Source organism: Ochotona curzoniae, unplaced genomic scaffold, assembly GCF_017591425.1.
Source record: "Ochotona curzoniae isolate NIBS_2020 unplaced genomic scaffold, NIBS_Ocur_1.0 contig_430, whole genome shotgun sequence".
In the NCBI taxonomy this organism is placed as follows: domain Eukaryota; kingdom Metazoa; phylum Chordata; class Mammalia; order Lagomorpha; family Ochotonidae; genus Ochotona; species Ochotona curzoniae.
In genome coordinates, this window is record NW_024466219.1 from 18,998,303 (window position 1) to 19,026,176 (window position 27,874).

Genomic DNA, 27,874 nt, shown 5'->3' on the forward strand with positions numbered 1-27,874 from the left:
ATTTTAATGGTTCTCGGAGATCCCTTCAAGAGGGAAAGATTTTCCATCTACTGGTTAATTTCTTCAAGTGGCCATAATGGCCGGAACTGAGCCAATCTGAACCCAGGAGTCAGGAGCTTCTTCTGGGTCTCCCACATGGGTACAGGGTCCCAAGACTTAGGCTGTCAGCTCTACTGCTTTCCCAGGCCATAAGCTGGATGGGAAGTGGAGCAGCTGGGATAGGAACTGGTACCCATATGGGGATCCTGGTACATAGAAGATGAGGATTTTAGCCGCTAGACTACCATGCTGGGTCCAAAACCTACTGTTTTTAAAAGGCAAGAAAAGACTAATATATAGAAGGGGAAAATCAAACACAACATGAATTGTAAGTTTTTGTTTTATAATATGGTTCAGCAATGAACAGACTATATGTGTTGTGTTCACCCTGAATGTATTAGATGTGATGATCCTATTTTAAACACGAAATGTTACACACTTGAAAAGTAGAAATAACTCATTCTATGTGTATTCTTCCATAAAGTTTTCATAACATATAAGCAAAACCTCAAACTTAAAAATTTCCAGCTTATATAAGCTCGGGCCGTTGTGGTTACATGGGAAATGAACCAGGAGATGGACGATCTTTCTCTCTGTAAATCTGCCTTTCCAATTAAAAAAAAAAAATAAATCTTTTAATAAATACAAAATAAAAGACAGTAGGCTTTTGTTGCCTCTAGGAAACAATGTTTCATTTTTAAGATGTATTTGGCAGAGTAAGAGTATGTGTGTTTCTGTCTGCTGATTCACTCTGCAAATAACTGCAGTACCCTTGCAGGCTCCTGAAACAGGGAACTCAATCCAGGTCTTCCACATGAGTGCCAGGAGCTCAGCTATTTGGGCCAGCACCACTGCAGAATCTAAAACTGGAGCCAGGTAACCAATCAGCTTTCCTGTGTGAACTGCAGGCACCCTGACCTCAATCACCAACCGTGAGGCCAAATGCTGCCCTCCTCCCTTTTTTTCATTTTACTTATTTCAGAATTTCTTGCAGTGTTTGGGGGCATGAATTGGGACTAGTGATTAGAATGCCTGAATCTGAAGTCAGAGTGCCTGAGTTCCAATCATGGCTCTGGCTCCCAATTCCAGCTGCCTGCAAATACGGACACTGTAAGGTAACAGTGACAACTCACCTTGCTGGAGTCCCTGCCACCCTTGTAAAAGACCTGGGTTGAGTCTGCAGCTCCTGGTTTTAGCTGGGCTCAGCCCCAGATGTTGTGGGCTTTTGGGGAGTAAGTCAGCAAATAAGAAATCCCTGTGTCTCTTTTCTCTCTGCTTCTCGGATAAAGAAAAAATAATTAAACCCAATATTTAAAATGCAAAATTGAAGGTTTAAATATTCTGGAGAAGATCGACTACCCTTTTCTCTCCTGTGGTTTAAAGTACTGTTTCTCAGAGTGAGTTTTATCAGCATTAGAATCTTCTGGAATAATTTCTGTTTTGACTTTCAGAGAGACAGAGCATCCCCTCTGCTTGTTCATTCCTCAAATGTCAGCAACTTCCAGGGCTAAGCCAAGGTGGAAGCCATTAACTGGGGACACAGTCTAGGTCTCCCATGTCAGTGGCAAGAACCTGATCCTTCTAGGAGCCACATTAGCAGAAAAATGGAGTCAGTTGTCAGAGACACGAATTAAAAACAGACACTGCTATACAGGCTACATGTGTATTAACCAGCAGCATAATGGCCAGTCTGACTACTTACTTTAAATGCCGATTTTAAATGGTGTCAGCTCCTCGGGCTCAGCATTGGACAAGTAGCACTGAATAAAAAGTAGTAGAAGCAGCTTAAGACTATTTTAGACGAGTTGCCTGAATGATATTTGCAGATACTAGAGCCACTGCTATGTATAGTGTTTTCTCAAAGAACATTGTGTTGTGAGTTTTGGGGTACATTTTGAATTAAGTTCTGAGGATATATTTGGTTCATTTTCTGTGGTCCATATGTTTCCATCTTTTGTTGTTTTTGCTTTCCTTTTAAAATGTTTGGCAATATTTGTTCATTAGAAAGCCAAAGAATAATGTAAATAGAATTATAAAGAAGTATACATGAAAATTTTAATAAAAACATGAAGAGAAGTTTCCTTGGAAAATCCCACATCATCATTTGTAATTAACTTGCAGTACTCATAGTCATTACATTGAGTAAATGTTTGCAACAGTTAAGATTCTGCCAGTTTCAGGTGAATGTAAGCCATTTCAAAGCGGCTTAGACAATAATGGATGTCCCAGAATGTGGGCCTTTCCTTCCACAGGCATCATTTAAGTAATACACGCACCAAAGGGATTTCCTCTATCCTCCTGGTACTCCTGCCTTCCATGTATCAGCTTCAGGTTGCTCCCAGGGTTATGTGTCCATTTTCAGAATGGATCACGGGCTCCAAGGATGGTGGCATTGATGAGTTTATTACCCCATGCTAGGTGATGGTTCACTTCCAAATCACATTTGATGAGAGCTGACAATGAGTAGCACATGATATAACAACTGGGAGAAAGTAAGGACTGGATGGATGCCAGGGAGGCAACCACTGAATGTCTAATGTAATGTTTACTTCAGTTTTGTGAAAACAAAGATCAGTAAAGCTTTAGGTTTTAGACCTGCTATGGAAAATCCTATCTTAATCATTTTGATGTTACATCAGGATTAGGCAGACCTCTTGCCCATCCCTTTAGGAATTTTGAGTTCTGTGTTACACAAAATTCATGTCTTATTTGTTAACTTGGAAAAATGGCTCAGTCCTCAAAATTATGATCCTTAATCTTGATTAAACTTTACATGACATGGGAGTAGTTTTTAAAAATAAAAATATTCGGATGGGCTGTGCCACAATGCCCATCCCAGAACTTTCAATGAATACACTCATGTCTCATCAGTCATTCAGCAGCTCTAAATGGTAGCCTGAATATTTTTATTTATTTGTCCTGTGGCTATCTAGCAAATAGCAATGAAAAATAAGATGTAAAGATACAATCTACAGAGCCAGCATATTAGCTTAGTGGCTAAATTAGCTTAGTGGCTAATTAAGCCGGCATATTAGCTTAGTGGCTAATTCTTGGGACCGGCATATTAGCTTAGTAGCTAAATCCTCACCTTGCACGTGCCAGGATTCCATATGGGTGATATTTCGTATTCTGGCTGCTCCACTTCCCATCCAGCTCCCTGCTTCTGGCCTGGGAAAGCAGTAGAGGCTGGCCCAAAGCCTTGCCCTGCACCTGTGTCGGAGACACAGAAGATGCTCCTGGTTCCTGGCTTTGGATTGGTTCAGCTCTAGCCATTGTGGCCCCCTGGGGATATCTTTCTCTCTGTCTCTCCTTATCTATGTATATCTACCTTTCTAATAAAAAAATTAATAATAAAAAGATTTACTTTTCTTCTGAATGGAAGAGTGAGAGCAAGAGCAAGAGAGAGAAGTAATGAGCCAGGGCTGAGCCAAGCCAAAGTCAGGAGCTAGTATTCCATTCTTGTCTCCAACATGAATGGCAGGACCCACACACTTTGGTCCATCAACTGCTGTCTATTTGGTGCATTACCTGGAAGCTGGATCTGAGTCAGAGGTGGGATTCAATTTCAGGCACTCCAGTATGGGATGTGCTTTGACATATTTTAAGAACAGAAAAAGACAAAAAGTATTTTAAGAGGGATTAAAGTTTTTATGGACATGAGAAAATTATTTTTTACTAGCATTTATCGTATGTAACCTTGATTTTTTTTTTTTTTAAGATTTTGTTTTTATTTGAAAGGCAGAATGTTTTTACAGAGAGAGTAGGAGAAACAGAAGGAAAGGTCTTTTATCTACTGGTTCACTCTCCAAATAACCACAATGGCCAGAGCTGAGCTGAGCTGGAGTCAGAAGCCAGGGAATTCTTCCACCTTTCCACACGGGTCCAGGGGTCTTCTACTGCTTCCCCAGACCATAAGCAGGGAGTTCGATCAGAAGTGGAGCAGCCAAGACATCAACAAGTGCCTATAGAGATGCTGGCACTTGCAAACAGAGGAGTAGCTTGTAAAACCTCACTGGCCCCTAACCTTGATTAATTTTTATTTTTATTTTTTAATGTGTTTATCTTTATTTGAAAGGCAGATCTACAGAGATGGACACACACACAAACATACACACATAGAAAAAGAGAGAGATTTTCCATCTGCTGATTCACTCCCCAAATGGTTACAATGGCTGGAGCTGAACTGATCTGCAGCCAGGAGCCAGGATCCTCCTCTGAATCTCCCATGTGGATTCAGGGGCCCAAGGACTTGAGTCATCCTCTGCTGTTTTCCCAGTCCATAAGCAGGGAGCTGGATTGGGAGTGGAATAGCCAGGACTAGAACCCATGCCCTGATGGAATGCTGACACTTGCAGGCAGAGGATTAGCCTGACACGGCACTGTGCCAACCTCTAATCTTGATTATTATAGACAAGGTTGTTTGGATACAGTTTATTTAGGTTTATTGTAGCATTGAAGACATGAGAACTAATTCCCAGAAACAAAGATCCTTTCCTGGGCTTCATTGTTCTTTTAGGAACATAAATTTACAAAAATACACCAAGTAGCTCATTGAATGTCCTCAAGGTCATATTGCATAATGAAGTCACACCTGGACAATTCTGAAATCCACACTGTAAAATGACATAAAAAATGGAGATAGTGTTAAAAGATTTGTTCCAAAATAGCACATTTTTATCATGTGAAATGAAAAGCATTGCTATTTCTATAGCTATTATCATTTCATTTCCTGGGATCTGCTTTTAATGCTCTATGAGGATATGTACAAAAACAACAGTAATAATGCATGAAATCACTCAGGTAGCTAGAGAATTCTCTGTGAAGTTGCATTAAGACTCTCAGAAATATTCTTTTATCTCCATATTTAATGAATGTGTAAATCACATTTTGCTATTCCATTTGTCAGTAAGTTGTAACATTGAAAATTTGAATCCAAGCTAATTTTCAAATAGTCTGCATAAGAGAATTTTTATTACCATTTTAAAGTTTAAGGAAGGAAATCTGAAACTCAGGGTGTTCATAAATTTGAACTGAAATCATCATTGTGTTAATTCCTTAGTGAGAGTGTATTTAAGAGTTTAATTTGTATAAGGTAGTTAGTACGGTAACTGGGACTTAGTAAGTATTCAATAAATATTAGTTTTGCTTATAGCATCATCACCCCTACCATTACTTCCACCATCACCCATTAGCGTGAACTCATAATTCATTATGTTCATAATTCATTTTGCCTTTATTAACATGGCACATGAATAATTTTTAAAATTATGTTTCTTTTTGTGTAGTCTTATTAATAGGGAAGTAAAACTTGTTATAAATATGCAGGATTAATTTTTTAAGTCTTTACATTATTATATTGATCATGCTGAACGTCTTTCATGGCTTTCATTTTAAATTGTGTGTTATTTTTTCATGTTAATGTGCTATTGATGCAACAAGAATGGATTCCATGTAATTCATAGATACAGCCCTGAGAGTCTGACATTCCTTTCTTCCTTTTGTTGCTTTCCTTCTTTCTCTTTTGTTTCTTTCTTAGTTTTTGAGATAAAATAGCATGGCTCTAAAATAACATGGCTCATACTTTTCAAGAGGCAAAATATGATATATTTATTCGCTTTTTATTATTAATAAGTTTATAGAAATATACACATTGCTGTATCTAAGGTGATATAAATAATGTTTATGCATATATATACTGATACTCATAATCACTAGCCTACATTTACCACTAATACAGATGTGGCCATATGCTGTCACAAATAATCGCAACACTTTCCTTCTCCTAGTGTCTTTAAAATGGCCCCGTATAAATTTACAGTGTAATTTTTGGTTACCTGGGTTTAAAGAGCAACTGGTCAAATATGGAGTTGTCCATGGTGCTCATACATTCCTGACCCCTTTTGTGGGCTGTAATGTGGTTTGCTATGAATTTAATCATTTTGAATCTTACTCTTTTTTTTTTTAAGATTGACAGACAGATTTACAGCATATGCAAGAGAGAGAGAAAAAGAGAAAGAGGGAAAATCTTCCAGCTCCATTCACTCACCAAATGGTGGCAATGTTGGGAGCCCAGGCCAGTCTGGTTCCTTTTTGTCTCCCATGTGGGTACAGGAGCCCACATCCTGGGCCAGCCTTCTCCCAGATGCTGGCATCATAAGCAGAGGCTTAACCTACTACACCATGCCATTGAATCTTATCTACTTCATATATCTAATAATCTTGTTGAAAGATTAAGACCTATTAATCCTGACTTCATTCTTACATCTTAACTCAGTAAAGGCTTTTGTATGTTTTTTAGATAAATGATGCCATTCTCTGAATTTATTGTACTATCTTATCCTGTTCTTTTTTTTCCTTTTCATTAGGAAGAGGGCCTTTCTATAGTCCAGCTGAAGATTAGGTGGTTTTAAAAGGTACTATCTTCTAATGAATACATGTGTGGTCTTAGTTATGATACAAGCCATGTATTGAGGTTATACCACCTTCTAGAAAGAGCTTTCTAAGAGGTTTTATTTCTATTAAAGCTTCTTGGTAGTTGCTTCCAGGTGAAATTCTCTAGATATTCAGACCCAATTTAGGGGACAGTGGTAATTTTGTTCTATCCCAATGGGGTAAGGTTCTTCAGCTCAATGTTCCTATAATGCTTTCTCAATATTCCTATAATATATTCATATAATAATGCAGCTACTGGGATGGTAAGTTGCATTTACTGAAGACATCCTCAGATTTATGTCTTGCTCTTTATATTTAGAAAATGTTGGGCCTTGCATGCGCTGGGATCCTTCCTTGCAGATGCTGGGATCTCATGCCAGTTTGTGTCCTGGTTGCTACACCTCCCAACCAGCTCTTTGTTTGTGGTCTGAAAAAGCAGTAAAGGTTGGCTCAAATCCTTGAGACCCTGCACCCGCGAGGGATCCCCAGAAGAGGTTCCTGGCTCCTGGCTCCAAATTTGCTCGGCTCCGGCCATTGCAGCCACTTGGAGAGTGGACCAGAAGATGATGATCTTTCTGTAAATCTGCCTTTGCAATAAAAATAAATAAATCTTAAAAATATTTAGAATGTTATAAATTAGTAACAGGCATTGTATAGCAAATAGTTTTGCAGCTTTTTTTTTAGTTTTGTACCTTTCAATAGATGAGTACCACTGAACAAGTGACAGTCAATAGTGACGCCAGCACTGGTGGTGCTATACAGTGTATTTAATTTATGCTTTCCCTTGCTTTTCATGTTTTAGTCAGTTAGGCACAGAATTAGAAAACAATCAAAGCTCTGTATTTTGTAAAGTATGTTTTTGATCTTCCTTAGAGTTTGGTGGAGGAAATAAAAATTTCTAAAGATTCTAAGGTTGACTGCTAACTTTTGGCTATGGGGCAGTTGTTTGGTTTTATCCTTGAAATCCTACTCCAAAATGTAATGTTAGTCTCATCTGACTATGTTATTTTTAATTAAGCGTTAAATTTATTTACTTGAACATCTGTGTCTAGGTTTTATGCATTTCAGGTTAGCATTTGTCTCAAGTTACTTACTGCACATAATTAGTAGTAAATAGACTCTAATGTTTACTGCTTTAGTGAAACACGTATTTAAATCATTTGTAAAACAATTTAGCTGGCTGAAAAGTGCTTAGATATAATAAGTGTCCTTGAAATTTCATTCCTTTTAGTACTGATGACACCTTAAGCTCACCGAACACAGCATTGAACTTTCTGCCCCTCCCCCTGAAACGGCTTCTCTGCCTTCATTTCCTGTTTCATTTTCTTTCTTTTTTTAAGATTTATTTATTTATTGGAAAGTCAGATATACAGAGAGGAGAGACAGAGAGGAAGATCTTCCGTCTAATGATTCACTCCCCAAGTGAGCGCAACGCCGGATACTGTGCCGATCCGAAGCCAGGATCCAGGAACTTCTTCCAGGTCTCCCACATGGCTTCAGGGTCCCAAAGCATTGGGCCATCCTTGACTGCTTTCCCAGGCAACAGGCAGTGAGCTGGATGGGAAGTGGAGCTGCCAGGATTAGAACTGGTGTCCATATGGGATCCCGGTGCTTTCAAGGCAAGGACTTTAGCTGCTAGGCCACACCGCTGGGCCCTTCCTGTGTCATTTTCAACACTGCCATGCCAATACCCAATAAAGCCAGGAGCCTTAAACACATCACATAGGTCCAATCTTTTCATATGGTTTTCATTGAGCTTTTCTGAGCTATGTATTTATAAATTCAGGACAATTCTTTAAAAAAAGTTATTAAATATTGGTAGTAATTTAACTTGGTCAGTTCAGTGGAGTAATTCAGTGACATTATGAGGCAAGGGAGTTCATTCTGCCAGGTATTCATTAATATGCACATAGTGTACATAAAACCAAGCACACTGCATGCCAAGTTAATGTAAAACTTTAGCTGTCACCCATAAACCTAAATATCAGATTTTGTTTATATTAAAATAACCTGTGTTAAACTTCAGTGTAATAATGAATGCATACATTGCTATAATCTTCTATATTTGAAATTAATATAAGATTTTAGTCTTCTAAACAGCATTATTACTACAAGTTTACTTTTAGGATTGATTTCTATATCTGAAAATCAGTTATAAAGGGAGAAACGCAGAGAAATCTTCAATATCCAGATGGTTGCAATAGCCAGATAGGAGCTTAATTCATGTTTTTCATGGGAGTGACAGAGTCCCAAGTGCTTGAGCTTTCTTTTCCTGCTTTTCCCAGGCCATTAACAGAAGTGGAACAGCCAGGACATCAACTGGTGCCTATGTGTGATGGGGCCATCACAAGCAGTGCCATTATCTGCTGTGCCACAAAATGGGCCCCAGTGGCTTTAAAAGTAATATTAAATTGTCAGTGAAGTTCTTCCTACAATATTACTGTTTTACAGTAGGAAACTTTTAAATATTTTAGAACAACTTTATTGAGATATTATTCAAATGTCATAAAAACCAACCTTTGAAAATATGTAAATCATGGTATTTAAAATAGTCACAGACTTTTGTAACTATCACCATTGTTTAATCCATATATTTTTTCACCCCCAGAGAAAATCTCGTACCTATTGGCAGCAGATCACTGCTGCCTGTCTCCACAGTTCTGCTACTTCCCATCTAGCTCTCTGCTTGTGGCCTGGGAAAGCTGTAGAGGATGGCCCAAAACCTTGGGACTCTGTACCTATGTGGGAGAATTAGAAGAAGCTCCTGGGTTAGGATAGGCTCAGCTCCAGCCTTTATAGCCACTTGGGGGGATGAACCAGCAGACATAAGATCTTTTATCTGTATCTCCTTCCGTCTGTATATCTGCCTTTACAATAAAAAAATAAATAAATCTTGTTTTTTTTTTTTAAAAAAAGCTAAGCTCCATTTTTAATTAATTTTTTATATGGGACCTGAGATCCAAGATGGCCGAATAGAATATAGCCACACTGACTTTAGCTGCCATGGGAAACAAAAAGAATAAAGGAAAGATTGTGTTTCCAGAGGTCTATTGATAAAAATTTTCTGTGCAAAGTGATAAAGTAGTACAGGATCTTATGGAATAAGAGAAGAGAGGACAGAGACACTGTTGCAGCAAGTACATGTCCCAGCCAGCTGCCAGTTGAGAGTTATCATCTTACCAGTTCAAGGTAGAAAGAAATTGCCACTCACCTCGGCGAGCACAGCGTCAGGTGTGTGGGACTACCACAGACTTTCATTCCAGTCTGGGGAGCTAATGAGGTCTGAGCAACTGTTGGAACTGGAGAAGAGAAGTCCAATTGCCTTTTTCTTCTCGCTTCCCTCATTTTTGAAGAGCGTCAGGCTGAGATGTGGAAAGCCGCATAGCAGATGTTTGTTCGACTGATGACAAAGGCAGAGTCAGGGCAACTTGAAGGACAAAGGACGGATTCCCTGAATTCTGCAGCTGTCCAAGTTTGGGGACTTTGACCCCAGAGCTCAGTGAGCCAGGAGACTTCCTCTTAGCTTCTAGGGGCTAACCAGTGTAGCCCATGAAAAATCCAGTCCCACCCTGGGAGTAGCAAAGCAGAACTGTAAAACTAGTTCTAATTCTTCTGTCCCACTGGAAGTCTACCTGCATTTCACTGTCTTGGACTCATCTGCCACAGCAAGATCTGCATACCTTGTAGTCACCCTGTGGGACTGGAGCAGGTTCACATCCGCTAGTCCCATCACCAGGTTTCTTGGTGTTAACAAACCACTTGAGTTGGGCTCTCCTAGGAGCACCTAAAGAAGAGCCCACCCTTGTTGCACAGTTGGTACCAAAAATCCTAGCATCACTCAGACTTGCCAATGGGCAAGGTAACAACCACCTTTGTATCTCTCAGTCTTCTCCAGTCCCTAGGGAGACTGACAGCAGGTTCCCTGTGGACTAAACATAGATACCAAAAAAATTCATATTCGTCTGAAAGCCACACTTCTGTACCTATAAACTACATCTGGTTAGACCACTGTAGCACTTGTAGACACAGTTGAAACTGATCAAAATAAATCACTCAGACTACACTCCCCGGCTCATCTAGAACCAAAATCAAAGCAACAAGCCAGATGGTACCCTGCATGCCAGCTAAACCATAAACTCTTTTGCAATAGAACCTATTTCATAAAAATGAGAGGACACAGGAGATGTCCAGCTAAGGACACAGGAGACACAAAAAAACAAGCTGGAATGATTTCTCCAGAGGAGCAAAGTTTCCAGAATTGCGCCTGAAGGGACAGAATTCTGTGAAATTCCAGAGATAGAATTCAAAATAGTAATTGTAAGGACACTCAGTGAGATGTAAAAGAAGGCAGATAGGTGGATTAGAGAAATGACAAAACAGTGGATACCATGAAGTATTCCTGAGCAGATAGTAATCATTAAGATGAACTAGATACAAAGTTTGCAGAAGAAATCAGAGGAATAAAAAGAAAAATTGAGATCTTTTAACAGCAGAAGAGACCAAGTTGGGGGCTGGTGATTTTATGACCTTAAGGACAATATTTTGGAAATAACCCAGTCAGACAGAAATAAAGAGAAAATACTAAGAAGTTGTTGGAAGAAAATACAGGAGCAACACCTCAAGACATTGGTAGAGGCCATGGCCTCTTGGTCAGCATCTTCAAAGCACAGGCAATACATGCAAAACTAAACAGACGGGATTATTTCAAACTCAGAATTCTGCACAGCAAAGTAAGTGATCAACAGACACCCAATAGAATGGGAGAAAACATTTTCAAATGTATCACCAATGTTTAAAACTTAACAACAAGCCAGTCCAGTGAAGAAACTGGCAAAGGACCTCAGAAGAAACTGGCAAAGAACCTCAATGGACAATTCTCATAAGAAGAAACACAAATGGCAAAAAAAAAAGAGAGAGAGAGAGAGAAGGCGTTCAGCATCATTATTGATTAGGGAAATGCAAATCAAAACCACAACGAGACATGAGCTCACCCCTGTCAGAAGGGTGACAGTAGGAAACACTGACAAGGATGTGGAGAAAGGGCAACACTTCCACTGTGTTGGTAGGAATACAAATGGGTACAGCCACCCTGGAAAGTATATGGTGATGTCTCTTAAGACTAGAAATAGGCTTGCCATGTGATTCAGCAATTCCACTTCTGAGCATATACAACATCAAAGAGATAACTGCATCGCCATGTTTGTAGCAGCATTATTTACAGTAGCCTAAATATGGAATCAGCCAAGGCCTATCATCAGATGAATGGATAAAGAAAATGTAGTGTATATATACAATGGAATATTGTTTAACTAAAACCTACCATTTTCAACAAAATGGATGCAACTAAAAGACATTGTGTTGAATGGAATAAGCTGGATACAGGAAAATACCAAAAGTTCTCCCTTATATTTGAGAGCTAAATTCAAAAAAAATGTATATCAATATTCCTGCAGATATAGTATGTCAATGTTTGTTTTATATCTTTATCTCTGTGATTTAAAATGTTATATACTCCTGGGACAGCACTATAGCATTGTAAGCTAAGCCTTGGCCTGTGGTACCATCATCCCATATGGGTACTGATTTTTGTCCTGGCTGCTGCACTTCTGATCCAGCTCCCTGTTTATGGCCTGGGAAGGCATTAGAGAATGGCTTAATTTCATGAGGCCATACATCCAGGTGGGAAACCCAGAAGAAGCTCTTGGCTCCCAGCTTCAGATCTGCTTGGCTTTGGCTGTTCTGGCCATCTGGTGAATGAACCAGCTGGTGAAAGATTTCTCTCTCTAAATCTGTCTCTCAAATTAAAAAAAAATCCTTAAAAGAAGAATGTTAGAATGTTATATTATTACAGTTTTCATAATCTGTGATTATTCTAAAATTTACTGTGTGTGGATAAAATGGTCATATTTCTGTTAAATTATATTCTGAAACTTCTTATTTGGTGGAACTTTAAGCTCTTGACTGTGGTGTGTGTGAATTTTAAAAATGTTATCTCAAAAACTTAAAAAAAAAGGGGAGAAAAAGGATGGGAGGAGGGAAGAAGAGAATATCATGTTCTTGGAATGTTTCTGTGAACTGTGTTGAATCTGTTAAAAACCAAAAAAAATTAGTTTTATATGGTGTCAGGGAAGGCTAAAAATAGTTGTTTTGCATGTGGATATCCAGTTGTCCCAATATAATTTGTTGAAAAGAGTATTCCTTTAATGTGTTGGGACCTTTGCTGAGAACAATTTCAACATTAATGTACAGTTCTGCTTCTGTACTCTCGATTGTATTTCGTTGATCTATGTGTGCACAGCCTGTCACTATTGATGATTACAGTTTTGTAGTGAGTTTTAAATTTGGGAAGTGTGAGACCTCTAACTTTGTGGTTCTTTTTCAAGATGTTGTCATTTATTTCTAGAAAAAAATGTAACTGAGTCTTGTATATCAATCACATTTGCTGCAATATTGCTTAACATACTCATTTGTTCTCTTTACTAACGATTAGTAAGACAAAGTTGTATGTTTTCGTCAGCTCTTCATTAGCCCCAACTAATATCACTTCCTCACTGTTGCCACTAGTTATTTACAACAAGTGTCCTAAGTGTACAGCTGTTCCATTCACATAGATCAAATTCTGTGTCAAGTAGAGTGAAGATGGAGCATGAGAAGGGAACTTTTCAGGGAGCTATCAGACAAGTCAAGTGATGACTTCTCTGGAAGCAGAGCTGCTGGACATTTCTAACCCATGGTTCTGCCAGTGTCAGCTAGGCAGCAGATTCCTGCAGCTTCCACAGTTAGGAAGTTGCTTGTATTTCTAGGATACCATGGAACTAGAGAATGGGAATGAGGTTTTTTTTTTTTTTTTTTTTTTTTTTTGCAAACTCTGAGTTCTAAAAAACTCAGAGTTCTAAAAAAGTTTATTTTACTGTTTTTGCCATTCATTGTGACTACTTTACAAAGAATCCCTTTCAGAGGTCCTCATTTTACCCTATCAGTCAATTTTATGAACATCTAATACTGACTTGGAGCTTAGTAAGTTTGGGTGTGATGAGCTGATCTAAGATGGTCCAGCAATTAAGAGAGACCTAAAGAGATTATCAAAAGAAGGTTAAAAGGCTAAAAGTTCCAGGATCAGAAGTGAGTAACATCAAGTGAATGTGGAAGATGGCCTGGCTATCTGAGTCTAGGAGATGGGTCTGGGACCCACTATCTCGTCACACTTCCATGGCAGAGTGACTGGACAGTGGTGTGCAGAAAGCACTGGCTGGAAAGGAGGTGACTAAGATGATTCTAAAAGAGGAGCAAGTTGTCTTGTAGCAATCTGTTTACATAAAGGTTCATTTCCTTCACCTTGTGATCGGAAAGGGTGTGAGCAAGAATCTGCCTTCTATAATAGAGAAAATTAGATTATCAAAAGATAAATTACCCCAAGGCTTACAACAGATAGAGTTATTCCTAATTCTTTTGCTTTCTTGGTAAATACTTTACACCACTAGATGGTAAGATTCTCTAAAGGAGTTTTAGCAGTAAGGGGAAAAATTCAATTTTAAAATGATTTGTAGTGGGAAAATAACCACGATATGACTGATTTGGTTATGTAAGATTGAATGGGAGGAGATGAACCAGAATTGTAAAGTGAAATGCTTAGGAAACATGTTAACAAAATATTGCCAGGATAAATGGCACTGCTATTCTGATTTGGGAAAATACAGATCAAATTGCCATTGATACAATGAAAGCATCAGGGAATTAATTACTGGAGATTTTATTTGGCAGCAGTGTATATGTTTTGCTAATTTTCCACCAGGTGTCAGCAACACTTTAAACAATAGTAATGATGGTGGTAGTTATTTGGAATTTAGTGTCTTGATTTGTTAAATGTTTGTACAGTTGAGGATATTTTGTATTCTTACCACCATCCGATTGTTTGTTCTGTGGTATCCTGGAAAATGTCATCTGTTTTGTAGAACCACATTCATTTTAGCTATCCTAGCATACAGGGTTGGATTCCTTAACTGCAATATTAAAGCGAAAGTATTGACTTCTCAGATTCAAATATTTTAGACAAACTAGGTCAGCAGGGGGCAGCACAATCTTACAGTGTTTTAGATTTGGTCATTGGAATGACCATTCAGAACAAGGAAAGATAGTATGGTGTGAATTTTCCAACTTTCAAGCATTCAAACCTTTTATTTCAAATTAAATGGTACTTACAGCCTAAAAATACAAAGCAGATGAAAGTCATATTTTTAGAGAAAATTTTACTTGTAGCTGCAAACACTGAAATCAGTAGGGATTATTTTTAGTGAATAAAAAATTGTGAATACTATTTTCTAGGGGTTGGCATGGTGCAGTTAAGACATCACTTAGGACTCCCACATTCTGTATCAAAGTGGCTGTATTCAAGTTGTGACTCTGCTCCCAGTTCTTATTTCCTGCTGATATGCAGCCTGAGAGGGGTGGCCTCAGGGAGGCCTGGGTAGCTGAGTGCCTGCTGTGCATGTAGGAGGCCTGGTTCCTGCTTATTAGGGAAGTGACCTGTGGGACAGAAACACGATCTCAGTCTCTACCCCTCCAAAAAGAGAGAAAGAGAAAAAGAGGGAGAGAAAGAGAGAGAGGAGAAAGGAAGGAGAAAGAAAGAGAAAGAAATTGTACTATGTTAGCATCTTCCTTTTGTAAATGAGTAAATTGAAGTCCCAAAGAATGTTAAAACATGCCCAAGGTCCAAGATACCAAAATTTTGAAACTTTCACATAAAAAGATGGGCTCCATGGTGTAGTAGGTAGGCTAAGCCTCCATTCATAGCGCCAGCATCCCATCTGGGGTCCATTTGTGTTCTGGCTGCTTCACTGCCCATGTAGCTCTCTGCTTGTGGACTGGGAAAGCAGTGAAAGATGGCTTGAGTCCTTGGGCCACTAAACACAAATGGGAAACCCAGAAGAAGCTCCTGGCTCCTGGCTTCAGCCTGCCCCAGCATTGGCCATTGCAGCCATTTGGAGAGTGAACCAGCAAATGGAATATGTGTATCTCTGCCTCTCCTTCTCTCAGTGTAATTTTGCCTTTCAGATAGTAATAAAAAATTAAACATTTAAAAAATAACTTCCACATAAACTCAATTGTCTGTCTTCAAAGCACCAGTACTATAATAGAAGTATTGATAATATTCTTGCAATAGCTCTACAATTCAATCCAATTCATTTCTTTTGTTTTATGCAAGTTAGAGAAAATTTTGATCCGGCATAGATAAGGAATTATGAATTGTAACTTTTTGAAAAATATAGCTTTTCTGCAATTTCCAACTTCTAATTTTAAATTAATTTCTAAATTAAATGGATATCTAGAGAATCTGTATAAAAATAATACCTTAAATTTGCAATCCAAATAAATGCATTAGTATTCTCTGACGTTAGCAACTATTATAACTAAAGAAGCAGACGCAGTTATTCCACATTTTTTAGAAGCCTACAGTTACTAAACACTTACCAAACTCATCCTGTTGGACCTAACAAACCCCAGAAACCTGGCTCCAAAATTTGCTTTCCTTACCACGGCACTCAGTTACCCGTGTATTTGATCATTCACTTTTGTGTTTGTATTCTCTTATTTTAGCTTTTAAGTAGTTAAAATTAAGTCTTAAGAGTAAAATTGAAAAACATTCCTTTAACTATAGTTGGAATACAAATAGTCTGTGGACAATGAAGTTTAAGCTAAAGCATGGGTAGTATTTAGAAGTACTATGGGGCTTGTTACACTCTAATAAGCAATCATTTCCTAATAGTAAAAATATAGGTATTTGTATTGAAAAAATGGCTTCAAATAATTCCACTTAAATTCATTATTAAAGGGAAGACGCATTTGTTATATACCACTTTGCACAGCAATAACTGATTCTAGCATTCTCTAACTTAGTGACCAGTTTTAAAAACTTGTACCACGCATGTGAGAACATTTCTAGCAGAGTCTTTACTACTTTACAACCCAGTATGTGTCACTGGTGACTCAGATATGCCAGAAAGAATGCTTTTGCCATTTTCAGAAATGTGATAGACCAATAAGAAGTCAGGGAAGTCAGAGTTGTTATTTTTCATTTTAATTTTAGAGTTAGAAGAAAAAAAAAACCGAGAGTTCTGTTTTACTGTTTGAGCCCTCAAATGCTTGCAGGGTTGGGAATTCAGTCCAGGTCTGACACATGGAAAGCAGGGACTCAAGTCTCTCACAGGGTGCACATTAACAGGAAATGAGTTTGGGAGTGGAGTCAGGACCCAAACCCAGGTTCTGTGACACTGTGGGCCGAACTCCTACTCCGATGACCAAAATCTTACAGGATTACTACCATTATGTTATGTTGCGATCTCCAAGACTGGCTATAGGAAGATGACATTTTTTGAATCTATTTTTTTACTCTGCAATCAAATTGCAATTTTTCGCTAAGGCAGTTCATGCAGAGACAAGGAGTATGGTCTCACAGAGACTTAACTCTGTCACCAGCACAACTAAGGATACGGATTCCCGACCTGCACTCAGTCTTGCCTCCTCTTACTTTCAGACATCAGTCTGAGCATGTTACCGCCTGTTTCAAAATGTTCCTCTCATTTCCACTGCATGTAGATCCAGTTTTTCTTACCATACCACATTCATGTATTTGCTGATTTCCTCTTCTCATTCAGCAGTAGGCGTTGTGTGCTGCCGAGTGACAGGGACTGTGGTCGTTCAGTGTGTACAAAGATGACTAAAACAAACACTGAAGCCTCGGGGATGTGCAGGCTGCTGGGAGAGACTAGGCACCAATCCAGAACCACGCAGTAGGTCTCTGACAGAAACAGCTGCCACAGTGCTGGGTGAGCAAAGTTTGGCTTCAGCTTTCCTAGGTGGCTGTGTTTTCTGTCCCTTGCCACTTGTAAAGCAGCCACCCCAGATCAATTTACATTTGCTAAATGTGCTGCCCAGTCAGAGTGCCGGAGTTCATTTTTCTCTGTCTGAAATGTTCTTTGGTATACCTGTTGAAATCCAATTTCGAGTATCGCTTCTCCTGAATATTGTTTTTACTAACCAGAGTTAATCAGATTTGCCTTTTTTCTTCCACAAAACTGCTCAGTAAATTTTGCTGTAGTCTGTCTCAAAAGCATTTCATCTGTTTTCAAGTGTAGTACCTCGTCAAGAACAAGCATCCTATCCGCTCTTATGCCTCTGAGAGGTTAAACAGCTGTGTTTTGATTCTGTTTCCTTGAATGAGATAAAACAATATGTGATCTATTAATTACTTTTTGTGAATGCCCTGAAGTATAACCACAAAATAAATTAGGATTATGATATGAGCATGAATATACATTTTAAAGTATTAAGCTGAATATATAAATATAGTAGTGTACTACAGTACAATGGAAACTGCAGTTTTCTGCCAGTCTACTGTATACACTACTGCTTTCCTTAAATAAAATGCTGTTTTGTTCAGGAAGCCGAACGTAGGCCATACAGAATTCCTACAAAAAAAAAAATTCACCATTGAAGTCACATTTGAAAGAGTCTGAACATGAAGAACTGATTGGCCATAAATGAGATTGTGCAAACCTAAAAAGAAATGTATTTGCAACTGTAGAGCCAATAGAACACTATGAAAGAGATTATAAAAATATGTGTTAAAAGAATAGGTAAGGAAAGTATTAGGAATCACAGGGAAAGAACAGATAATACTGAGAAAGAGGCAGATCTAAGTAATGACCACATGGAATTTCTGGAATGAAAAATAAAGTAATTACAAAGATCAATAACAATGTGAGAAATATAAAGTATTTGAGGGATGGAAAAGTTTGTTAAACCTATTTTCCTATGACCACTCAAGAATGAGAAACTAAAAAAAATGAGAAATAAGATTTGAAATATATGTATCATCAAATTGAGAAAGCATAGATCCTAAACAGGATTATTAAAAATAATCCACAGAGGGGCATGTTGTAGCACATTGGGTTAAGCCACCACTCTCAAGACTGGCATCTCATATCAGAATGCCAGTTCAAGCCCTGGCTGCTCTACTTGCAAAGCAGCTTCCTGCTAATGAACTTGAGGAAGCAGCAGGAGATGGCCAAAAGGCTTTGGGCCAGACCACCCATGAATGGAGTGTCTGTCTCCTGGCTTCGACCTGGACTGGATCTGAATTTGGTGACTTTTGGGGAAGTGATTCAGCAGATTTAAGACCTTTCTCTCTCCCTTTCTGTCTCTCATCCTTTAAAATAAATTAGTGCTTTTATAATTCAAATGAATCAACACCCATTAAAAATTTGTGAAAGAGTCAAACACCAAAGGTAAAATGACTGAAACAACCACATAGAACAGTGATTGAACTAACTGCAGGTTTCTCAGTAGCCACAAAGAAGCAGCAGTGGCCTACAGTCTGTAAGTTACTAAGACAAAATAACCACCAGCATGAAACATGCCACCTAAGTCACCCCTGCTTGGAGAGGGCGAACACCAGACCTCTGGTTAGAAAAGACCAAGAAAAATTACCACTCAAAGGTCATTGTACAAATCACTCCTAGAACATAGCCTTTTTAAGCCAAACATTGAATTCAATGGGAAGAACTGAAATTAGAGAGGTGGTTGTTACGCCCAGGCATTGTTAAAGACGCGGAAACATCATGTGCAAAATCTAAATGAGCAGAGATAGACTCAGCTGAATACCTACTAGTAAATATGTGGATGGTTTGACATAATGGAAACCTGTGGAACTATGGTCCAGTAAATTTTAAAATAAGCAGTCTCCCTAAGCATATGTATAGAATTGATAACAGAAAAATAACATCAACCATATGTGAGGCCACAAAGGAGTTCTGTATAAATATCTGTATCAAGGCCTGGTGCAATTGCTCATGGCTAAATCCTCATCTTGCCAGAGCCAAGGATCCCATATGTGCAATGTTTTTCATGTCTTGGCTGCCCTTCTTTCTCATCCAGCTCCCTGCTTATGGCCTGGGAAAGCAGTAGAGAATGCCCAAAGCCTTGGGACCCTGCACCTGTGTGGGAGACCCAGAGGAGGCTTCTGGCTCCTGGCTTTGGGTTTGCTCAGCTCCAGTCATTGTGAGCATTTGGGGAGTGAATCAACAGATCTTTCTGTCTCTCCCCTCCATAAATCTGATCTGCCTATCCAATAAAAATAATTTTTTAAAACAAAAATCCAAATATCTATATCATGTAAACTTCATTCTTTGACCACACTGTAGTAAAATTAGAAGTTCATTATATATTGATTAAGCATATATTACAATACTTCAAATGCTTCATAAAAATGTTGAATTAGTAGATAGTTTTTGGTGCAGAAAAAGTTTTAACCGCATGGATCGTTTTTTCATAATATATGTTTTCCATATATATGTTTTCTGAGGACTTCCTTTTTTTTAAGTTTTTTTTTTTTTTTAATTGGAAAGGCAGATAAACAGATAGAAGGAGAAACACACAGAAAAAATTTTCCATCCACTGGTTCACTCCCCATGTGGCTGCAATGGCCAGACCTTAGCTGATCCAAAACCAGGAGACTCTAGGTCTCCCATGTGACTGCAAGGTCCCAAGGCTTTGTATCATCCTCTACTGCTTTCCCAGGTCACAAACAGGGAGCTGGAAGGGAAGTGGAGCAGTGGGGACATGAACTAGCGCCCAATGGGACCCTGATGCACTCAAGATGAGGACTTTAGCCATGTGGCTGTTGCACTGGGCCCCCTGAGTACTTGTTATACTTGTCAGACATTGTTCTAGATATTCTGTGTGCATGAGTGAAACATTTCAACCTGTGTGGAATTTAATTCTAGGTAGGAGAGGGAAGATGGAAGATAAGCATAATGCATGTATGATGTGTAACAAGGTGATAAGTACTATGGGGAGGAAAAAGGTGAAGAGAACCAAGGATGCTGGCAGAGGGCAGTGTCTAGGTCACTGTGCCATGTCAGAACGTCTGGATCTAAGTCTCAGCTCTGCTGCAGATCCCACTCCCCTCTTAGGTATATCCTGGCCCGAGGCAGGTGATGGCTCAGTGGTTGGTGCAAGGTATTGAATTCCTGGCTCTGAAGGCATTTGAGGAGTCAAACCATGAATGGGAGGTACCTCCCCCCACCTTCCCTGTTGCCCCAGTATCTCTTTATCAAATAAAATGTTTTGGAAAGAATATTAGCAGATATTGGAAGATGCAAGAAGCTCAGCCATGTGTGCGTGTGGGGAAAGAACATTGTTAGCAGAATGGGACAGACCTCTCTGAACCTAGAGCAATCATGTTGTGTCCAAGGACGTACATTTAGTTAGAATTCAGTGATGGAAGAGTGGAGTGGTAGGAAATAAAAGAAGCAGTCCCCTCCCTCCATCTCCTGAAACGTACATTTTAGAGATATTCACGCAAACAGAATGTTTTCTAATTCAATTGAGGGCCAGAGAATAAAACAGTGGAAATTTGAAATATTTAGACTCTAATAAAAATGAAAGCAAGTTTATGGGGTTTCTAACATTTCTAACAATATTATAAATTTGGAAGAAATTTTGGGAGGATGCGATAGAGAGCAAATTGATCAGCTAAGCATCTTTTGACTCAGGAAGCTAGAAAAGGAAACCAGTATAAAGTAAATTATAAAAAGATTTTTAAAATCTCGTTCTTTGAAATTATTTGTAAAATGGATACACTTCAGGAAAGAAATACAACACGTACGTTAAAGGGAGAAGGAAGGCATAATCACCAACTTAAGACATTTCAAGATAATTAGGAAAAGTAAATTTAAAAATAGTTTAGGAATGATAAAACACAAGAAATTAAAAAAAAAAAACCTGATTAATCAGTAGCCAAGAGGATAACCTTCAAGAGAGAAAAAGCAATGGTGAAGTTTTAGGGCCTAGTTTCATGTAAGTGCGCCAAACAAGTAACTCCTGAGCCACGTAAGCTATTTGAGAAAATGAAAGCATCCAGCTTTTCATGGGAGATTTGTATAACTTTGAGAAGCAGAGAAATTACACATTAGTCCCATTTATATATGCTGGGACTCTCAGATCATTTTTTATTATTAAAGTCGCCCAAAAGAACACACATATGCATGTGTGTGTGTATATATATATGTGGTATATATATATATATGTATTTGTACACACACACATATATATGTATATATATGTATTTCAAAGTTTTATTGGAAAAGTTTGATCCAAGATTTTGGAAATCTATCTGCAGATTATTCAGAAAGTTCATAGAAACAGAGAGGAAGGAAGGGTGAGTGGGATGGAGGAAGATAATATTCTATTCTTAGAATTATATCTACAAACTATTTTGAGTGTTAATGACTAGTTAAAATATTTTTAATTTATAAACTCCCTTGAAATGCATATTATGAAGCTACTATGCATGAATTTCAAAATTTTTGCAGCCTTTAATTTCACTTTCCATTAACTTTTTGATATACCCTGTTAGACAAAGTTTGGATCAGAGCAGGGATTTTTCAAAATTATTTCACCGTGATGCTATCATCAAATGCTACTGTTGTAAATTATTTTGGGGACAGGCTTCTGGCACCGTGATTAAGATGCCAGCTGGAACAGCCGCGTCCCATATCAAATCTGGTACCTGGCTTTGAGTCCTGGCTCCATTCCCAATTGCAGCTTCCTCCTGATGCGTACCCAGGGAGGCAGCAGCTGATGACTCAAGCAGTTGGTCCCTTGCCACCCACCTGGGAGGATGCAGGTTGAGTTCCCGGCTCCCAGCTTTGGCCTTGCCCCACCTCCGCTGTTGCAGGCATTTTGGATGTAAACCAGCAAATAAGGGATATCTGTCTCTCTCTCAGATTCTAGCTCCCTCTTTCTTCCTCTAGGATAAACAATTTTTAATTTTTCATCTGTGTGAAACTATCAGATACATTAATTTTTCAGTGATAATACGCAGGTGTAGTATCAGGCCCCAGCACACGCAGGAGTGAGAATTCTCTGCTTATATTTTTTACTATCCCTCCCCTTAAGTGTTGGAGCTGTGCTGAAAGTGTAGTGACATTCTCTTGCACTGAGTGACCTTGTCACTGCGTGGCTCCTGCAGGGCTCATGTCTGCACGCTGGCTCAGCGGAAAGCCTGAAGGAGACAATCCCAATTAGCACGGCAGTGCAACAGTCCTCACTGAAGGCTAATGGGTCGGGGAAGCCCAGGACAGACAGCTCAGTTGAAGGGACTGCGCAGTTTATATCTGTTTTTGTGTTTTGTTTTGTTTTTCCTGTAGTTGTAGCCATCTATTTTCTTAGGTCCGCAGTACCCAGTTTTTCTTAGGACCCAGCCTTCCCTGAGCTTCCAATGAGTCCAACTTCATTTCAAAGCCTTAGAAGTAAATCTCATGGGCACTGGCTAGCCAGTTCTGGAGTCTGATGTGAGCCATCAGGAAGCCACCTTCCTCGTACCCACAACAGGTGGAGCTGCTGAAAACCAGTTGGCAACTCTGAGAGCCTGCCTGAGAGTGAAGCTAGATTCAGGGAGGAAACCCAAGAAATGGATAAAGGGGCAGTGGTTCCCAGGGAGCTGAAACTGCCTCTGTATAAGCTCTTGTGTTCTGTAAGCATCTGGATTCCCTTATGTTGCTTAAACCAGTAACTGTTAGATATTCGGTGTCTTGTAACTGGAAGGATCCTAATAAAGCCTACTGCTTTAGGTGGACCAGCTTCCAGGAGTGCTCTGAAGCTCCAACTGCCCTTTCACCCACTGCTCAGCTCAAGTGGCTATTTGATTCACAGGGTGTTTTAACAAAGCCCTGTGGAAATACACTTTCCTTCCTGGATTGGCAGAGCAGTGTGTGGGAGGCTGGGGATTGGAGGAGTTCTGCCGCTCTGGCTTTCCCTCTGCTGAGGTTGCCTCTGGTTGTCTCCTCCCTGAGTTCCCTGGGGCTGAGGAAGGGCCCCGAGGGGCAGCGCTGCCGCTGAGCTGAAGCCTGGCAAGGGTGGCAGCTGCAGCCATTCAGCAGGTGACTCTCTCCTGCAACTGCTCAGTCCCTCTGCACACACACTGCTCATTTTCAGAAAAATGGGAATTCATGTATAAATAAAATTAAAAAGCAGTCACTCCCCACCAGCCACCATCAGAGAGCATTCAACAGAAACTCTCCCAGTGTCTAGTAACTGTCATTGTGCCGTTCAGCAGTTTTACCTTAAAAAATACCCAGTATAACTAGTTTTCAGTAAGCTGGAATCAGTTCAATAGTTATAAAAAGCCCACCATGTTTAGTTAGTAAAAATTCGGTCGTATTTTTCATGTGATGGTCATTTTCTCTGTGCTGACAAGTTCCCACCCAATCTTAACCTAGTTACACCATCAAGAAATTAAAGCTCGTATTCTGGCTACGGTAAACATTACACGCTTATTCATTTTTCCGAAAAATTAAATCGATTTTTCTCTATTCTCACAGAATGGCATGCAATCCTACACCCTGGAGCAAAAGACCCAGCAGGGGAAGGAGGAGAAGTATTAAAAAGAAATAAAATATCATGCAAGAAGGGAAGAGTTTTCACTTTGGGGAGCCTGTGGGACTATTCCTTTAAGGAGACCTAGTTAAGACTGGAATTTGTTTGACTTTGGGTTAATCACCTGCAGTTCCTGCCGCCCAGGCGAACCCCACTTATAAATTAATGATGGGATCTGCGGAGGGGGTAGGCAGATGTTCCTGAATCCACGCAGAATGGAGTGGCAGCATGCCCTGAGGAATAGTCTGAGGAAAGATGCCAGTGTCGCTCAGAGCCTCTGCAGTTAATTTGCTCTTGCCACTGCTTCCCCCGTTGAGGTGGCTGGTGTGTCCTGCGTGTGCTGGAGCCCAGGCCTCCTTGGACTGGCTCCACACGGCCAGCCTGGGGCAGGCAGCTGCAATGGTCTCTTTGGAAAGGCTGGGAGATTAGCACGATGTCTCAGGTAGAGCTCAGAATGAAACTCTTTGAGTAGGTTCTACACTGTGTCTACCATCTCCCCAACATAGGATGTGACCACCAAGGATCCTCCCGCGCTCTCCCGCGCTCTCCCGCGCTCTCACTGTTTTGCTCAACTCAGAGATGAGAATTTCCTCAGCATTGGAGTCAGGAAGAGAAGTTGGTATTTCCCTTTAGGAGTGGGGAGGCCTTTACCATCACTTTCTTGGGGTGTCCCTCGCTTTCTTTAAGGTGACAATGTGGTCCTATTGATAAGCAGCTGTTGGGGTCAAGTCTTATTATCTGGCAGTCAGCCAATGTGAGGAATACTGAATTATGAAAAACGTGTGTTACAGTATCTAAGCAGATGCTGCTAGTCTAATAGGCTGATGTCACAAATGCCCCACATGTGTGGAAGCACGCTTGCAACACTGCTTTCCTAAGTGATGATAGATCTGAACTGAACCGAGCTAAAATTGCGTCTTTTCCAGGTATCTTGAAATCATACCAAACTATGCTGTTTGCTCTATGATTTAGAACTGTAAGATGTGTCTTCTATGTGGTTCTCCATTCTGGGTCTGAGAGATTCTAGCCTTAACATTAGTCCAATGAGTTAATTCAGTTCCCAGTTACGAAGTAGTCCTCCGTCATTACTCAGATAGAAAGCAGTAGATTTAACCTTGAAGATTTATAAAAACTTTCAAAATTTTCAATGTGAAGTTTTCTTTTTTAACTCACAGAGTGAATCCTTCTAGGAATCTTCAGAGGAAGTGAGGAAGTCTTCAGCATGTGTTTTTACCATTGTATGTTAGTTTGCATAGATTGTGTTCTTGCATCGTGTCATTCTGTTTTGTAAAACCCAATTCCCATTAGAAAAGTGCAAAAAAAAAAAAAAACTAGAGATGTAAGTCACTTATTTATCATAAATAACATAACTGCTATACATGTGAAGAAAAAACATGTAGGGTCCAACACAATAGCCTAGTGACTAAATCATTGTTTTGTGTATGTCGGGATCCCGTATGGTTGCCAGTTTGAGTCCCAACTGCTGCACTTCCTATCCAGCTACCTGCTTGTGCCTTGGGAAAGCAATAGAGGATGGACCAAACCCTTGGGACCCTGCATCTACTTGGGAGACCCGGAAGAAGCTCCTGGCTCTTGACTTCAGGCTTCAGATCAGCTCAGCTCTGACCAGTGTGGCCACTTGGGGAGTGAACCAGCAGATGCAAGATCCTTCTGTCTCTCCTCCTCTCTGTATATCTGCCGTTCAATAAAAATAAATAAATGTTAAAAAAAAAAAAACAAGGAAACATGTAGCCAGTACCTGCCTCATCCCACCCCAAAACTCGCATCCCGCCCCACCCTGATATTGTAAACTCTATTTGCACTTGGATGGGGGCACTGTTGTGCTCTTCTTTACCATCTCGCCAGCTGCTCATGTGTCTGGAACACTGTGCTTTGGTTTGCCTAGATTCTTGCTGTTGTTGTCATTTTTTATGTGTGTGTGCTTGAAATTTATATAAATGGTATCCTTTTGTGATCAGTGTTTGTCCACTCAAAATGACATGCATAAATGTAGTTAAAACTGATTTTCACTGCTTTCTAATACACCTTTCTATAAATTCACTGCAGAATTTTTATCTATCTGCTGTTTGGATCAGCATGAATAATGTTGCCTAGGCTGCCTTTCATTTATTTCATTATGAATGGACAGAGGCCTTGCATATCATTTGTTATATTTGTTCCTAGATATTTACATTTTACACTGGAATACTTGCTATTTCAATTTTGTGGTACGATCTATTGCTAACATATAGTAATTTTGGATTTTTAAATTTTACTTTTGTGAAAAACTGTAATTTATGTATAGATTTATTTTGACTTCCTGAGTACATACTTATGTCATCTGCACATAAAGACAATTTTCTCTACTTCCCTTCTAAATCATCATACTTTAATTTCTTTTTCTTTAGTTTACTTGAGAGTTGGCAACCGTGTACTCCCATCTCTGGTTTACTCCCCAGGTGCCTGAAATGGCCCCTCGATGTGACCCAATACAGGAGCCAGGAACTCAACCTGTGTCTGTCACATGGGTGGCAGGAAATCAGTGACCAGTCATAGCACTTCCTGCTAGGACCTACATTGACAGGAAGTTGCAGAGTAGAGCAAGGTGTCAAGCCCAGGTACTCTTAGATGGGACGCAGCATCTTAACCGCTAGCTCAAACTGCCTGTCCCTCAACATTTTTTATCTCATTTTATTGCCTGTAATTAAGTCTAGGACTTTCACTGACTGTTATCTCCACCAGAATGTTGACTAAAGTGGTAACACTATGAGTAGTTGGCAGCATCAAAAGAGAAGCTTAACCATTTCTTTTTCTGCAAGTATAACATTATATGTTCTTGGATTTGGATTGCTAAAAGTTTATAAAGACCTTTTGAATCTAGGTTTATGAATGAAAAATTCATGTAGTTCTTTTTTTGTAATGTTCTTGTTTGGTTTTTATTTTAAATTTTTGCTAGATTTTTATTTTGTTGAAGATTTATTTACTGGGACTGGTGCAATGGCATAGTGGGCTGGGCCACTGCTTCTGGTGCTGGCGTTCCATATGGACACTAGTTCGACACTGATATGGACACAGATTGGCTCCACTGCCAATCTGGCTGCCTGCTTATGCACTGGGAGATCAGTGTAGGATGGCTTAAGTCCTTGGGCTCCTAGCTTCAGGTCGACTTAGCTCTTGCCTTTGCAGCTGTTTGGGGAGTGGATGGAAGATCTTTCAAGGTGTTGCTCCTTCTCTTGTATGTCTGCCTTTTCAATAGCAAATATATAAATCTTTTTAAAAGGCTTACTTATTTACTTAGTTGCATATTTGAAAGAGAGACAGATCTTCTAGCCTCTTGTTCACTCCCTGAGTTACCAGGCCTATTAGCAGAAAACTAGATTGCAAGTGGAGCAGCTGGGACTAGAACTGGCCCTCCCTTATGGTATCCAAGCATACCAAGTGGCAGGTGAACACACTGTACCACAACAGTCATCCCTGAATCTCTTTATTTTTGTTTTTTTTGTGCCTTTTTTTTCTTTATCAAATTCCTGTCCATTTGCATTGGTCTTCTCAAACAATTCATTGTCTTTAACATTTAGTTGCCCTTGGGTTGTTTGGAAATATAGTCTTAATTTCCAGGAATATAGAAATTTTTATTCTCTAAAAAAGTTTGCATTTTTAATCAATAAAAATATGAATGATTTTCATCATTTAAATTTCATGGTTACTTAGCAGGATTTTAAAGCATCCTCTTGCTTGCTGCCTGGAAATGTCTGCTCTGAAGTTGTTGAGCATAACATTCTACCTGTGGCCACTAGACCAGGTTTTGCTCACGATGATATTCAGGTTTTCTCCAAGTTTACCATATTTGCTTGTTTAGTCAGTTACTGAGAGAAGTGTGCTAACATTCCTTCAAGCTTGGGCTTCTCTTTTCTTTCTAGTCTGGCAATTTTTTTGCTTTCTTGTGTTATTAAATGAATTTGGATTT

General features: G+C 39.4%; 1 protein-coding gene across 2 annotated transcripts in view; it reads left to right on the top strand.

The window, feature by feature from the left end:
* SYT14 (synaptotagmin 14) overlaps positions 1-27,874 on the top strand; it is a 162,040-nt gene that overhangs the window by 127,751 nt on the left and 6,415 nt on the right. The window lies entirely within an intron of this gene.